Raw genomic sequence first — 15,802 nt, forward strand, 5'->3', positions numbered from 1 at the left:
AGCTGCTAGAGTCCATCTGCTCTGGGCTTTTGTTATTAATCTGTGCATTAGTAATAATTTCATATTTATTCTGCCAATTCCTTAGGCTTGTCTGGTCGTAGGGTTCCTTCCGCCAGATTTTTCGGCCTGTCTTCTGGAGCCTTTCTCTGGGGGATCACTCCCACCTCCTTTATGTCAGAACGGATAACAAGTCACTTATCTCAGTGAGCCAGCAAAGTTTATACATTTCCCAGCAGGCTTCACTTTGGATAACAAGGCAGGTTGTCTCTGGCAAGGACTAGTGGCTTGTGATACAGTCCTTTTAAAAGCTTTTGGTAAAATGGGGTTTACAGTGATACCAGCTATTGAGAATTTGATTTCTCTGGTGCTGTTAATAGGTTTTTTTCTCCTTCAGCTTTTTGTCTCTTAGGAATAGTATCCAGTCATTTTATGAACTTATGAATGCTTTCATTATCCTTTTGTGGCCAGCAATGATGTCTGGCACTAGAACATTTGATTACAGACAGCAGAAAAGAAAGTGAAAATGTAACCTCCCTATAGAAATTATGGAGATTTCAGGGGAGAAGATGTATTGAATATACAGATTAGAGGAGAACCTTCCTGTGCAACTGGCTGGCTTCCCAGTCTATTGCTATTGGTGCAGTATATAATAAATGGCGCTATATCACCATTTACCTTCTTTCTGCTGATTTTTTTAACAGTACAGAGCATAATGAGTTAAATTCTTGGATTTCTGCACTAGCATTTTCAGAACCCAGTAGACTCTAGTGAAATTCCTTCTTTTTTTTTCTTTTCTATAGCATCAAGCTACAGACAAGCATTTCACCAGACCTATGGAACATATTCTAATGACTTTCTTGAGCTTGCCATTACACTTCAACTCTACAGATGAGGGGGAAAAGGGCATTTTTTAAAAGACTGTGTCCACTAATCCCAGTCTTGGGGCAGAATTGGTTATGACTGTTGACATTTTCAAATGTGGGACTCCCAGATTCTAAGAGTTGCTCCATGCCTTGCTATCTGTGATAGGACAAGGAAAACACAAGAGTTTCACGCTCATTTTGTTAAAGCATCATTCTCATAAGCCCAAAACTGTCAGTGGTATGTAGGCTGAGTATATTCCTATGGAAGTAGGTGATTATGGTTGCGCATTGTCAGTAGGAACTAAACTATGGCATTTTACACACTTCTAGCTAGAACCTGTTTTACAGCAAGAGAAAAAGTTCAGGTTTTTGATTCATGGGAACGGTAATTGATAGTTTGGGGCAAACCTCAAAAGAATGCCCTCAGATTAAACTAATCCTGTTCTTTGGGAGATTTAAAAGCTAATCTCTCCTGATCAAATTTGTGCTTAAGGGGTGGCATGAGAACAAATTTTCCCTGTACCACTTCCTGATAATTATCAAGCTTGGAGAAAATTTCCCATCTTTCCTAATTTATTTAAAAGATGCAGATAATCCCAGTGAAATCAGAGGGTCTCCTGGCCTCCTTAATCATGTATACAGGAGCAGGGCCTTGTGCATTAAAATCCAGTTGAAACACAGAAGTTCACATTATGTAGAGGACTAAAGAAAAACAAATATCATGTCACACAAAAAAAAAAAAAAGTTAATTTCACGGACCTCTCACATAAAGTTTCACTGGCATTTCAGTTAGGTCTTGCCACTCAAGGATCCTGAGAGAGCACATTTGCATGTCATATTTATATGGGTTTCTGTTAAGGCTAATAATTACACACAGGCCTCCTGGCACTGCATTTGCAATCGCACATACCCTTCCCTGTGCCTCTCTATGTTGAAATCAGTTAAAGTCTAAGTCTGGGACAGACCACATTGCCTTCTTTTAAATGTCAACACGATAGTTTGATTATTCATTTGTCACTGGTAGTTTATTCAGAACAGTGGAAATCTTTTTTTTTTTTTTCTTTGGAAGTTCCTAATTGGAATAAAAAGAAAGCATTATGTAGTGTTACATATGATCTTGTTTATTTGGCAGAGTTCTTCCTTAGCTGCAGCACCATTCCTTGCTCTACAGGTAGTGTGTGGCCTAAATGAAACCTTCACATCAGAGACCCTACAGAAGATGAACTTCTGATCTGTGCTTCATGCCTCAGGCCAATCTCTTTTAGAAGGTTTAATTAAAAATACATTGAGTGGGTGAAAGGTGCTTCTGACTTCGCTGGACTTGGGATCAGGAAGATAATTATATAATATTTATATAATATAAAATCCTTTTATATACCTGTTTGTAGATATAGTGTCTTCATTTGTAACGTAGGAATACTCAACAAGTCACAGGCATCTGTAACACAGACAGTAGACAAAACTACAAGCAAGCAACTAAACTAAAAAAAAAAAAAAAAAGAACCATAGACAATAAATTTCCATAAAGGCAAGATAAAGTTCAAAGAGAAAGCTAGACTCAGACATTCAGTTATAACAGAGATTTATGACTGTATTGGAGAAATATTTAAATATGACAGTTCCCATGTTTATGAGCAAAATAACAAGTTCCCATGCAGCTAAATAAAATGCATCTTAATACCCTTATGCTAGTCTCTGTTTATATGAGTTTATACTAGTATTCAGACTGATGATAAGGGTTTGCTACTGCAAATAACTGAAGATTGATCCAGATGTCGGTGTTGTTTCTTAAAGGAGTAGAAAGCAGTGTTTGTACTGAAGTATTGAAAGCAGTGAAGCTGCTGTTGATGGTTTCTTATCTTTGGTATTACATTTTATAATGTGTGGTAGGGATGAAAGCAGTGCACAGAATGGGTGAATGATATTTCAGTAGTTGGTATGGAGCGGTTATTAGGAAACAAATTTTATACTGGATGGTGGATAATCTTAAAGCATCCAGCCTGTCTTCGATCCTTATGTAGATTCTATATCCTTATTAAAAATCTGATTCTCCCTTTGTCTTTTGTGTTGTTATAGGGAAAAACATAGTGGTTTTGCTGTTAAGACTTGCTTTTTTATCATATCTGGGGGAAAAAATTGTTGTTTTATTGCGTGAATGTGATGGAATGTAATCCCTTTGACTCTACTACGGATTACAGGATAGTGTAGGGCAAAAACTGCTCACTCGTAGTGCACAGAAGGACAGCTGCTACTCAGAGTGTAACCTCCTGGGAACCGTGGAAGCTAGGGGCATCATTCAGTTCAATAACCAGTTTGTGCTGCTACATCAGATTTGCGTGGGAGAAATAGCAGTAGCAACTAAAGGAGACCATGAAGGACTTAGAGTAGGGAATGCAAGGAGAGAAGCACCAAAGCTCCACTCATTTTTCCAAAAGTTTGAAACCTTCTAATTTCTAGCCTAAATTTAGTCCTAGCCAATTTACAACTACTAATACTGTTATTGTCTTTAGATTTTCAAAGTTCTTCTCTGTATCTACTTTTATACCTTCCCTTATGTCTGCTGAACTTACAGTCACTGGGACATCCAGCAGCCTTTCTTTTCCTAGACTGAACAACCCACTGGTTTAAGTCCCCTTCTAAGGCAGGCTCTGATCAGCTGTGTGGCCATTCTCTGTACCTGCTTCATTTTCAATACATGTTTGTTGCACATGGGTGGTCAGAATTGTATTGTTCTCATAATGGAGGCTTGCCAAAGCTTTTTGCAATGACATTAATACTTCCCTTTCTTTAGCAAGACATGCTAGAGTCATAGCTGTCATCTTCTTTGTGGCTGCATCTTGTTAATGACTAATCATCAACCCTTTCCCTCTTCTGCCCTGTTAGAGCTGTCCTAATAAAATCTGTAGCTGTGCACTGAAACTAACAAGAGGGATTTTGTTGCAAGGCTATGCTTGGATATTGCCATTAACATTTCAAATAAGAAGTTCCTTCTGTTTGCATTTTTCAGGCAAAATTCACTGCTCACTCTGACCTCAGTAGCCAAAAGATTATTTTAACAGGTGTGGTATTTATGGGTAAAGAGTCAAACAAATGAGGTTGGTTGTGTGGTTGGTTTTTCCCTGTTTTTCATCCTTTCCTGTGATTATGACAAAAGATCCAGGGAATAAGAAGGGTAGAGTCAGCCTATGCCAGATTGTCCCACTTGATTTGGAGAGCAGAAAGGATTCACCAGCTGAGTAGCAGGACCACGTTATTTAGCTGATCTACATCTTCCTCACAACCATTTGACTCTGTGACTAGCAAACTACAGAATGCTCTGGTGGCAGGTCCTCACCTCGTGCCATGGTGCCACTTGGCAACTGTGTGCATGGTCACAGCTGGTGTCTGCTCAGCCCTGCCTGCCTCCCATCACACCCACCTGCAGGAGCTGCCTGGGCCAGGCATCAGTGCTGGTCTTAAGGAATGCACAAAAACTCACAGGCATGGTGGAATAGAAAAGCAAAACAACAGTAGTGGTCTCCTCTTTCTCTCACTAGCGCACACCTTGATGTCCCCTGCTATCCCAAATCACCATCTGCTCCCTAATGGGCCCCAATGCCCATCTCTCAAATATGCAGCTCCAGAATGCCTATGCAACTGCAGACATCATAGATTGGTTTGGATTGGAAGGGACCTTTGAAGGTCATCTAGTCCAATCCCCCTGATGTGGACCATGCGTTGATTCAACTCGGCTCTGGGAAACATGTTTAAATCGGTCTGTGTTGTTCTGTATGTTGCAGACACAACCATTCACCGTAAACCAACGTTTGGGACATTTGAGTAATTGCTGCAAACTTTCACTGATAGTTCCATTGGAACGGTGCCACCAGTATTTGGTTCCTGGTTGATATAATGCCCTGAGACTGTTTCCCTGTATTTGCAGGGAAGAAGTATCCATGTTACTTGCAAGGATTCTGGAGACAGTGATGCTTCACAAGGAAGACAGAGTCAGTGGAAAGAAAGACTGGATCTTTTGCTAGTTTCTAAAGACACCTTCCTCTCGCCCTTAACCTCAGAACAACTGCAGACATTTCTAGAGTGCACCCCAGTCTGCCGGTGTCTATCCTTCTCCAATGAAAGTACAGGAAAGCAAGAGGAAAGATCAGGCCAGAATATCTAACAGCCCACTAATCTGGCCCTGAGGGTAGCAGAGGACAGGCAAGAACAGCACCTACTTGCCCCTGCCTTTGCCTAACTCTTCGCTGGTTAGAGGATTTTAAGCAGCCTGGATAATCCTCTGCCCCTACTTCCAGTGTTAGGAGCTTAACATTCGGAAAATAAGCCATAGCTAATGTCCTCAAAATGGATTAGGTGGAATCTATTAGGATTCACCAGAACTTCATTAGGAATAGAGTTTATCTCTTCAGAGCCTATTGATATATTAATGCTGCTACTACTACTACTATAAGCATCAATAATCATAAATATCACAGCTTATACAGTATCTGAACGACACCTAAGGATGATATAAAATTTTGTGTATGTTTTGTATAACACTTCATTCAATATTTAATCTACTGCATGTCCACTTTTTCTTGGACATTTGTTGTTGATGGTTATCTTGCCACTGTAGCTCAAGTTGTTCTTCGAGGCATGATTCTCTGCCTTCCTCTCATGATTAATTTGTTTTGCTTTCCAGCTTTTTTCCCTGTGGGTGGAAAATTCAGCCATCAGCAACAACTGACTCTTTTGCTTTTAAGACACAGGGTGCTCTTTTGTGGTAAGACTACTGTGTTTGTGCAAAAGTAGCTTTACTGCTATGCTCACACACTATGATCAGACATGATCCTAAAGCATTTGACCAAGTCCCTAGGTGGTTTCTCTGTCACTGTCAGGTCCTTGTGTCACACTGCTCATAGCTCCTAAGGGGCTGTTTCCCTAGCTGAGAAGCAAAAAGAGTATAAGGTCTTTTCCAAGGCAGGGAGGTGAGCGGAGTGCTACAATATTCTCAAAATGCCATCCTTTATATTATTAGAGAGATCTTCCCAAAGGCTGTGAAGCCAGGTGTGAGGTGTGTTTGTGTCACTGGCCTGCTGCATGGTAGTCTGGCTGGAGCTGGCAGGCTGGCCTGGACCAGAAGTGTATTCCGAGAGGCAGGCAATTCAGAAACTCAGGAGCCACTTCTCTGTGTGCTGGCCACAGTTCCTGCTTCCCCTGCCAATATGCTTATGGTTTGGCATTTGCAGACACACCACAGCTGTCCAGTTGATAAACTGACACACTCTGGGTGGCCCTCATCTCTTGAGATTTTACAACTGCTGTTTGCTCCACCAGACATGAATTGAAGTCTTCCAAACTCTCCCACAGAGACTTTCCTGGTACTCTGATGTCAAGTTCAGAACAAGAATCCAGAGCAGACCTTTTATTCCTAATAACACTTGTTTTCTTATACTGCTGCTCTCCTTTGTCCAGCTGGTGCCGGCAATGAACCCACACTTCTGTTCACTGGTTTGCCCTGCTCAGCAGTAGTCAGGAGTTATTTTACAGTACCCTCCAGTCCAGTAGCCCTCTACCCTTGAAGGAGGAAAGGCTGTGTGTGCTCTACAGTCAAACTCAGGATTCCAAATCAAATGTACTGCTGCGCATATACATTTATAAGATCCTTGTACCTCTTCCTGGTGTTTCCTGCATGTTTGTTGTGCAGGTTGAAGAAACATCTATCACCCACTTATGTGCAGTAGAACACTGAAAAACACAGTATCCCTAGTAGAGATGTTGAGAAATGCAACTGCTGGGTAAATTGTGTAGTAGCTTATAGTGACTGGTATGTGTCTTGGATCTCTTGTGCAATTCTTGATTTACTCACACATACTCGTGGAATATGTAGCTACTCCACCTAGGAGAAAAGGAGAAAAAAGATGTAACACCCATAGAAGATGATGTTTTAAGCACAAGGAACTGAAAGTTTCAGCTTTTAGTGGCCACCATCAAAATCTTGTCAGTATCTTTCTTTTCTAGCTTCCACATCACAGCATGCAGGTAGCAATGAAAACAGATTTACAGATAACTCTAATTTCATGCCAAATTGATACCATAGTAGAGCAACTGTTCGATTGTGGACAGAAGGAGAGGTATTCATTTCCATTTGCTTCTGCAGTAGATTCATTGAAATGTGTTCACTCAGCTGTGTGCATATATGCTGATGTAATCAAGCCAGGTGCATGCATAGGATTTTCTAACAGGAGGTGGAGATGAGTCTGGATCATGTAAAGAGGAGATGGAGAGCTGTGCAGGATGTTTAAAGGTCACAAGGATGCTTAACATTTTGTACTAGACACATGAGGAGGGAAAATAGCACAGGAGCACAGAGTTGTTAATACACTGAATAGCAAGAGGGGCACGAGTTAGGCATTTAACAGTCCTGAGTTCCAGATCATCTATGCTGCAAGGGAGAGGGGAGGAGAGTGAACCTCTGTGCGTTCAGATTAGAAAAGACTAGGGAACCTGGGCTACTTATAGGAAAGGCAGAGAATGGAGTAAGGACTAGCGGGAACATTTTACTGTCCCACTTGAAACCAACCAGGCTTTTTAGTGGGCAAATGTTTGCTTCCAGCAAAACAGACCCAGAAGTAGCTCTCATAAAATGTGTAAGGTTTTTTTCAGTCAACCGAATCCTGCATTCTAGTTCAGTCTGTCATTTTTCAAGGGAATGTGGTTTTTCTTTGCCTTCTCATGAGCAGAGAGAGATATGAGACAAAGTTGTACAGGACACACTGATAAACAAGGCTGAGCTTGCAGAGAAAGCTTTCCAGCTTGATTTTTGCCACCAGAGACTCGTATACCATTGAACTTCCTAGATAGCCTCTCAGATTGTATAAGTGAAAAAGACATTACATAAACTGCCAACATTTTTCTCTTTTTCACTTTGAGAACCACCCTTGTGGGATAGTTATAAGGAATTTAGTAGGGTTGGCTCTAATAAGTTCTTGCAGATAGTACTCTAAAAATACAGACAGAAGAAGAAGCAATGCTCTTTTTTTCTGTTGATTTTTTTTTTTTTAACAGTTACCAAATTTTACAAAAGGGATACAATTCTTTTAAACTTTGTATACGATATTGTGGAAAACCTTTCAATTTTCACTGCATTCTATTACACTTTCAGCATAGAGGAGGTGCTGTCAGGTATTTCCAGTGGAAGTATGTGCTTTCTCACCAAAACCTAGTTGGATTATGTGCTTAATCCTCAGCCCACCTGTGACCTGATAACTATAGGGCGCTTCAGTTTTCCCTTCTTAACAACAGTCGACCACTTTGACAGGGTAAAAGAAATGACATATTGCTGCAGCCCCAGGAAACCTGCTTGTCCAACTGTAGGTTCACTGATAAAGCAGTTGAACAAGAAGTCATGTGCCTTCATGTTGGCCATCAAGAGTAACCATCAAAAATTATTATCACCTTTGACCACCCAAGCAATAACTCCCTATGTTCACCCTTTCTTCTAGATGACAGCTGCAGTCTCTTAATATTGACTTCTCATTAATGTCTCCAGTTCAGATCCCAACGGAAATAGTCTGAGATAGGGGAAATCCTTTTTTTGTCTAGTTTCAGTAAAAGTTTCATGACACATGAATACTTGCATGAAATCCAAATCCAGTTAAATTAGTTGCCAGGTTATATGGAGGTCTGAGATCAATTTCTCCCAAAGAAGTGGAGTTTGACATACCAAGTAATGGGCATGAAAAGCACCACCCTCATTTGTTTCCATCTAGAAGCTGCCACGCTAGTGCCTGCCACTGACCTTCATGGAGGATGCAGGGCAGTGCACAGCCTCCCACAGAGCTCTGCCACCAGGTCACAGAGGAAAGCCCTGGCTCTCACCTGTGCCACGTCAGGTCCCTCTCTTGCTTGCCCATGGGGTTGCTCAAAATCAACTGAATTATGCAATGAAAGCTGACTGAGGTCTCTTTTGGTAAATCCAGCATTACAGGCCTTTGCATAATAATTCCAGGACCAGTCTTTCTCTCCATCTTTCAAGAAATTTGATAGCAAAAGATTATGACACCTCTTTAGAGTGACTTTTCCAGATCAGTGACCATTTCCTATGAAAGTTTCATCTGTCAATGAATGTTTACAATGACTTCAGACACAATTTCTTCTATCCCTTTATACCTACACCAGTTCGGTATTGCCCCTTCCAAGGTCAAATCTATAGTAGCATTCATTTTCATGAGAATCACTATCTATAGTAGCATTCATTTTCCTGAGAATCACTAGTAATCTCTTAAAAAAAATGACCTCATAAATTACAATCTTTGTCAAAGTCATTTGGAGGAGAACAGTACCATAGCCACACACACACACACACACACACACACTCTGCAGCTGGGGAAAAAAGGCTTTCCTCAGCACTCTTCTTCATGTGTAATTTTTATAGCCAAAAACTAGAGTGGGAAAGGAAAAGATAACATCTGAGTTGGGATGACCAAAGTACATAGAGAGAACAATTTAGTCTCTTAAAACAATGCAAGAAGTTAGATTCCAGTAGTAATTCAAGTGAAGGCAGGGGGCTGGGCCACGAGCCAAACATCTATGCAGTCCCAGTGACCCAAGCTATCACATGAGATACACCTCACTTCTTTATTTGCTTGTTTATTCTGAATGACTACAAGGGCACTTGATGTGATAAAACGTGGACAATGTCCTGAGTTCAGCTGGAGGGAGTTAGGATATTATCTTTCTGGAGCTTCTCTCTGCAGTAATGATGATACCCGTTTTGGGGTTAATTTTCTGTTGAATAAGCATGTCAGGTTTTAAGGCACTGGTCCAGACTGTAAACAAGTCAGTCTCTTTGGAGCCTGCTTTGGCAGCTCTGCTGAGGTTACTATTTGTATTAAAATATTTGCTAACCTATTCTTCATAAAGGCAGGTATGTTTCTGTGAAAAGGAGAAGCAATGTTGACATCTGTCTTCTTGCCAGCAGCAGCAATCATGTTACCTTGTTATCTCAGATAGCCCTCCCCCATGCTGTGATGCACTAAATAAGGGACTGCTGAAATTCTGGCCCAGGGCTGATTACATTTCTGCTCCACACACAACTCTGAGTAGCTATACAAAAGGCAGGAGCAGCTCGGTCCCACCATTCCAGTGGCACTGAGACCAAAAGAAACTTTACTGCTGAGAGAAATCAGTGATAGAAAGCTCTGGAATGTAAATTTTAGATGAGGTAAAGGTTTTCACATATGGCTGACAAGTAATTTAAAGCACTAAGGAGAGTTCAAGAGGGAGTTAAGTGGTCCATGTAGATATACAGATACTAGAATAATTTGGATGCATTTAGGATGCAGGATAGACAAAGAATTCATCTCATCCCCAAGCTGTTTGGAGCTGTGACTGTGTTTTGGTTCTCAGCTTGTACAAAGTTTTCTATAGTGAGACTGGCCCCAACTATAATAGATCATTGTAATAGCTCTGTTCATATTACGAGGTTGGGGAGTGGAAACCAAACAATCTAAACAATGTAAGACCACCACAATTACTTCTAATGTTTTTATAGGTTACCCATAGACTTGTGGGCACTTTTCAGACTAGAAAAAGGCATAGACTTGGACTTAGATCTTATAGCCCAAGGCTCTAGTCCAGTGCGTGCTCCTTGCACTTTCAAAACTCCCATTGACTGCAGTAGTAGATCTAGGATAACATTTAGGAAGTTCAGGATTATTATTTGTGCTGCAAGATTAAATGAGGTGTTTGCAAGAAGAAAAAGGACTAGCTTCTGGCGGACAGAAGGTTGCTGTCCCTTTTCTGAAGGCGTAGGAGGTTTTATCTGGTTGGGGTTCTGATCATTAGTGATAACTTTGCTTTCCTGTTTTCCATTTCTTTGCATTTGATATGCAGTTCGAACTCTGATGAGGAGATGTTAGAAATAATTGATGTTGTACACACAAATAAGGAGTTAATTCATGCACTCTATTGCCTCATTCTCAAATGATGGGAGAATTACCCCTATAAGGCAGAGAATGTTTTCTTTGAAATAGGTAAGATTTTTCAAAACATCTAGGGCTGGCCTCATGCTGCTCCCACCAAAGCTGAAGGTTAAAGCTTCCATTCGCTTCAATAAGAGCAAAAGTAGATACACAATGAGCACATTGGGGACCTGTCAGGCAATTAGGACTAAACATGCCGCTGGCCAGATCCTGAAGTGATTTATCAACTTATGAAAATAGATGTGCATTCACTTTACTCAGTGTAGCTGCATCAGTTTATATCTGACCCTGTGTTCTGGGAATTCCAAGTGACAATATCGATATATTGGCAGTATAGCTATGGTGGGGTAAGTGTATAGGCCAGATCAGCTTTGCGGGAAGAGGTGGTACGCTTGTTACTCCAGCTTATATTGTTTGAAAACCAGAAAACCTTCAGGGCATACAAAACCTTTTTTCCATTTCATACCTGGAGGTTGGCCCGTATTTGTGAAGGCATGCTTGTTTTTTTCTGATGGTATTAGGTGGACTGGTGGAAGATACTATATTATTCTGCAAACGTAGATACAGAGATTTCTTCAAGACATGACTCTGTTGCAGCTCTTTCTCAGGTATCCACCTAGCACAAAGCTGTCTTTCTCACTATTCACTTTTGCTAATTTCTGCACTTTTTCTTCTCTTCTTCCTACTTCTGCCCCTTCCCACCCTTTATGGTTCCTTTACTATAATCATCATGCTGAACTCCTATTTAATTTTTTCCCTTATTTGGTGGTATGGATAGGCTTGCTCCACAAAAGACAAAGCAATTCCACAGTATCTTTATTCTTGTGTTTTGACATTTTTCGATGCTCATGTAATTATAGGCTGGGTTACTTTGATATGGACCTGATCCAACATCTGAGTATTTGATTGGTTTGCACACTGTCAGTGTTAAAAATTACTCTTCTCTTTTAAAGTGACAAACTTCCCTTATTTTTCCCATCTTGTTTTCATTAGCTTTTCTTGACAGTAGGTCATGTTAGGTGCTTTGCCATGTCTGCTGCTGCTGTCATCTCCTGATGTCAAAGCTGACTTTTACAGATACTGTTGTTCCAATCTTTGAGCTTTCAGAGCAAGGTTTGTATGTGGGGTAGATTTTGTTTTTTCTCTCTCTGTCTTCATTGCTGTCTCTGCTTCTTGTCTTTTTGGTTTGCCTTTGGCTTTTGTCTTTCTGTTTTTTTGGCTCAGCTGTTCAGTAGCAGAGGCAAAGTTATTGTTAGTGCTGACCGAGAGAAAATACAAGATGGAGAGATGCTTCTTTCTTCCACAGTTTAGTATGATGAAAGTTCTTCCATAACGAGCCTGACTTTGAATCCCACGCTGACTTTTTCAAGCTGAAATTAATCCACCTGAAATTGTACAGGCAAAATTCTATGTCAGACTATAAGCTTTCAGCAAAACGACTGATATTAGCCAAAACATTTGGGAGATAGGAAGATACTTCAGAAAGCGGGGTGATCTCACTTTTTGGATAATTTCCTAATGTTTATTTTAAAGAAATGTCATGACTCAAAACTATCTCAACCAAGAAACTCCATATTTGGGTTACTTTGTTGTCGCTGGCAAGGATAGGTGCTTTGGACTCGGTCTGGAAGGTGTGGGGGGGTTATAATTTAGATATTAGTAACAATGTCTACTTACATTAAAAACACATTGGTTTTCTAAATACCACATTCTGGCTTGTGCATTGCTTATTAACCACATACCAACAGCCTTTGTGCTCTTTAAGCAGTATGCAGTAATATACACTCTTTAGGAAGCACATAGCCAAAGGCTACCAGATGCCTGAACAGTTGCTATTATATCCATCAAGCAGGATGTTAAGAAGCACTCAGTTTGAAGCATCTTCTGATCTCCACAGGAGTTTCTACAGTCTCTGTCAACTTCATGGGCATTCTTGGGATTGTGCTGACTGAGAAGACCCCTCAGTGCCTCTCTGGGCATATCCCAAAAGTGAGGTCTCAATGCACCCTGCTTCTAGCCTACTGCTTGATTGTGAGTAGCTCCCTGCGCTAACTATGGCTTTTAGGCAAGCACTTACATGTTTCTCCTAAGCCCCAGAATGCTGAAATGTGGCAGTTCCCTGTCTAGAATTAAGTCCAAGGAAAAAGCAGTAGTTAAAAGGGTAGGTGGGGATGTGGAAGTGCTTGTGGATAAAAGGGTAATCCTGAAGTGATGTCATTACCTGGACTCCTCAGTTACTGGCAAATAAACATACAGGAAGTGCAGAATTAGGGTAAACTGCCCCAAACATCTTGATAGAGAGAATGACTTTGCTATGCCTGAATCTTAGTACATTCAAAGGCAAATTGGTCTGCCATGTAAGCTCTGCACAGCCTCTAAACACTCTGGTCCATAATTCCTGGAGTCCCAAGTCTGGGTTTTGGGGTGTTCTGCTCTTAATCAAAACTGATGTAGGTTAGGCAAGTACTTTATTAACTGGCATTACTGTGGCACATACTAGGACATCTGAAGAGTGAACTTAGATTCCACCGAGACATCAAGGCAGCAGACTTGGCCTCCGGCTGCAGATGAGTGCCAGCAGGGAGAGTCTGGTCATGGGAGCAGGGAATTCAGCAGAGGCTGCAAAACTCTCCCAAAATGGGCAAAGTAGCCCTTACCAAGCTCCTTGCTGGCACAATGAGACAGCTACCAGTGCGCAAGCAAGGCAGCTTAGGTTAGGTAAGTTTACATTACAAAACCATTCTGTCTGCCATGTAGAGAAATGCTAAAACATTTTGAAATTCCTCTAATAGGAATTTAGCCTTTATTCAGAATGAGTCTGGGATATTGTACCACCTAGAAAAACCATAGTCCAGACTTATTCAGAGTTTAAATACAGTAATTAAATCAAACTAGTGAAATCAAATCCAGTTCTAAAAAAGGAGACCAGCACACTAAGGTACTAAGGTACCACTTTGAATGCTTCTCTTTCGAACATCCCAGTTGTCATGGGGAAAGTAGTGAACCTGGATATGAAATGCTGCTTCTGAAATCCTCCTCGGAGCAGTGAACTGATGAGGAAGGTAAGTCTTCTTATCATGAAATGCATGTATTTGCTATTTTGGACCCAAAACTTCTTTTCCACTCTGGAGGAACAAGAAACAAATTGATTAAACTAGAGAAATGGGCAATAGGTACCTCTTCAGTAAAGACCTTGTGTACTTCAGTGATTAGATTTGGGATAAGTTGTCCAGGCAAAAGGTAAATTGAGCTAATAAATTTAAGTGGACCTTCTAAGAATCACTAACTACCTTTTACCTTTGGGAGTGTGAATTTTTTGACAAGCTAAGATTTTCTAGAGCACAGAATATATCTTTCCTCTGTGTTTGCTGTCTCTTTCAGGAAACATCAGAAACATTTTAGGGATAAAGGGTGATTTTCTAGAGAACAGTTTGGTAAAACAAGGGGTCTCTAGCCAAATATGACAATAGTCAACATAGTTCCTTGTGTACTTCACAGTTAAGAAATCTTACTGAAAGTTCAAAGGACCGGATTAAATTCCTCTTGGATTTCCTGTGATAATCTCAGTTGGATCATCTGCTCTTACATGTTAGAGCTCAGCAATGTCTGACTCTGTTAAGGAAAAATGACATTTATTAGGCATAACTTTCTTTTACAAACCTTCCTCATCTGGCTGGGACAACGCATGCTATTCAAAGGGCTGTCTTGCAGCTGATGAAAATTTTGTACAGAGAACCAAAAAAATAATATCAGATGGGAAAGAATGAACTGTGTTAACCCTTTATCTTAAAAAAAATGGTGATTTTGGACTTGTCTTCTCTCTCTCCCCATATGTTGGAGTCCATTTAACATATACTGCAATTTCAGGTTTTGTTAGCAATGGTTAAATTCATTCTGCTTTGCATTGCTGCAGGACATGGTTTGAAACACTCATACATTACCCAGATTCCTTACCAGCATGCTCAGGAGTAGTTGCACAGAATGATCATTTTCAGCACCTGTGTGCCAGTCTAAAGGTCCAAAAGGAGGTTCAGGACAAGTAATCTGGTTAACGTTAAGGGTCAGAGTCCTTGGATATAGACTTGTATTTCAAGAGATGCAATTTGTGGGTATTGAAGGATAGAACATAAATCAAATGGAACGTTACTTCTTTTGGGCAGAAGAGTTATTCCTTGTATTTGCTAGTCATATCTTTATCAGCATCCCTCATTAGCTATTTTTTAAGGGCATATATACTTTGGAAAGGATGCTTATATGTTTCTTGTGTTAAAATATAATTAGGCAAGTACTAAATATTCAGCTAATAGAGATCACCCTAGCTCCACTGATATTAAGTTAATTCAACTCGGCATCTGTTCTGGTCTATATGAAGCCATTGCAAGTTTTACTGTTGAATTTAGAGGACCAGATTTCACTCACTCTTAAATATTTAAAGGACGGTATTTACGAATTGTGACCTGGGGTGAGTGCTTTGAACACACGTAATAAAGGAAATAAGTTTGTGATGTGTTGTACCATGTGGTGAGAATGCATACATTGTGATTTTGTTTGGTTTAGTCTATTTTTATAGAGTACTTGAGGAGAAATCCATAAATTTGAGTAGTTTAGTCAACTAGCTAAGAAAACGTAGTGACCTTTTTCAAGCCAGAGCTTCTATTTATATCTAATGCAGAAGTTTTCTTGTAAAGATTTACCTATATGACAGAGGCAAGGTTCCTAATTCTGTCTATTAGCAGATGTGGATTTTGCTTGAGCAAGGTTAAGTGACTGATAATGATCTATGTCATGACTCAAGCACAAGCATGGAAGAAAGTTTGTGCTGGCTTCCCTGAAAGAATGCCTTTGCTGGTTTTTATAGGCTTCATCCAAAACCCAATAAGAGAACTCTTCAGTGCCGTTAGTGAGGCAGAAGCATTTCCAAGAAAAAGGAAAATTTGAAAATCTGCATTTTCAGCAGTGACTAGTATTGGCTATTCC

At 40.4% G+C, this 15,802-nt stretch overlaps 1 protein-coding gene and 1 long non-coding RNA gene across 5 annotated transcripts in view; one reads left to right on the forward strand and one right to left on the reverse strand.

The window, feature by feature from the left end:
- Positions 1-15,802, forward strand: part of LOC121088479 — a 58,001-nt gene that overhangs the window by 27,160 nt on the left and 15,039 nt on the right. The window lies entirely within an intron of this gene.
- Positions 11,625-15,802, reverse strand: part of LOC121088478 (tyrosine 3-monooxygenase-like) — a 48,681-nt gene continuing 44,503 nt past the window's right edge. For 2 of the 4 annotated variants that reach the window (XR_005827963.1, XR_005827960.1), the window contains 2 exons: positions 14,338-14,437; positions 11,625-13,950 (listed from right to left, as the gene is read on the reverse strand). The gene's annotated coding sequence lies outside the window, so the exon portion shown is untranslated. The remainder of the gene's footprint in view (positions 13,951-14,337; positions 14,438-15,802) is intronic. The other 2 variants (XR_005827961.1, XR_005827962.1) reach the window with 2 other exon arrangements.

This window comes from Falco naumanni, chromosome 5 (assembly GCF_017639655.2).
Source record: "Falco naumanni isolate bFalNau1 chromosome 5, bFalNau1.pat, whole genome shotgun sequence".
NCBI lineage: Eukaryota > Metazoa > Chordata > Aves > Falconiformes > Falconidae > Falco > Falco naumanni.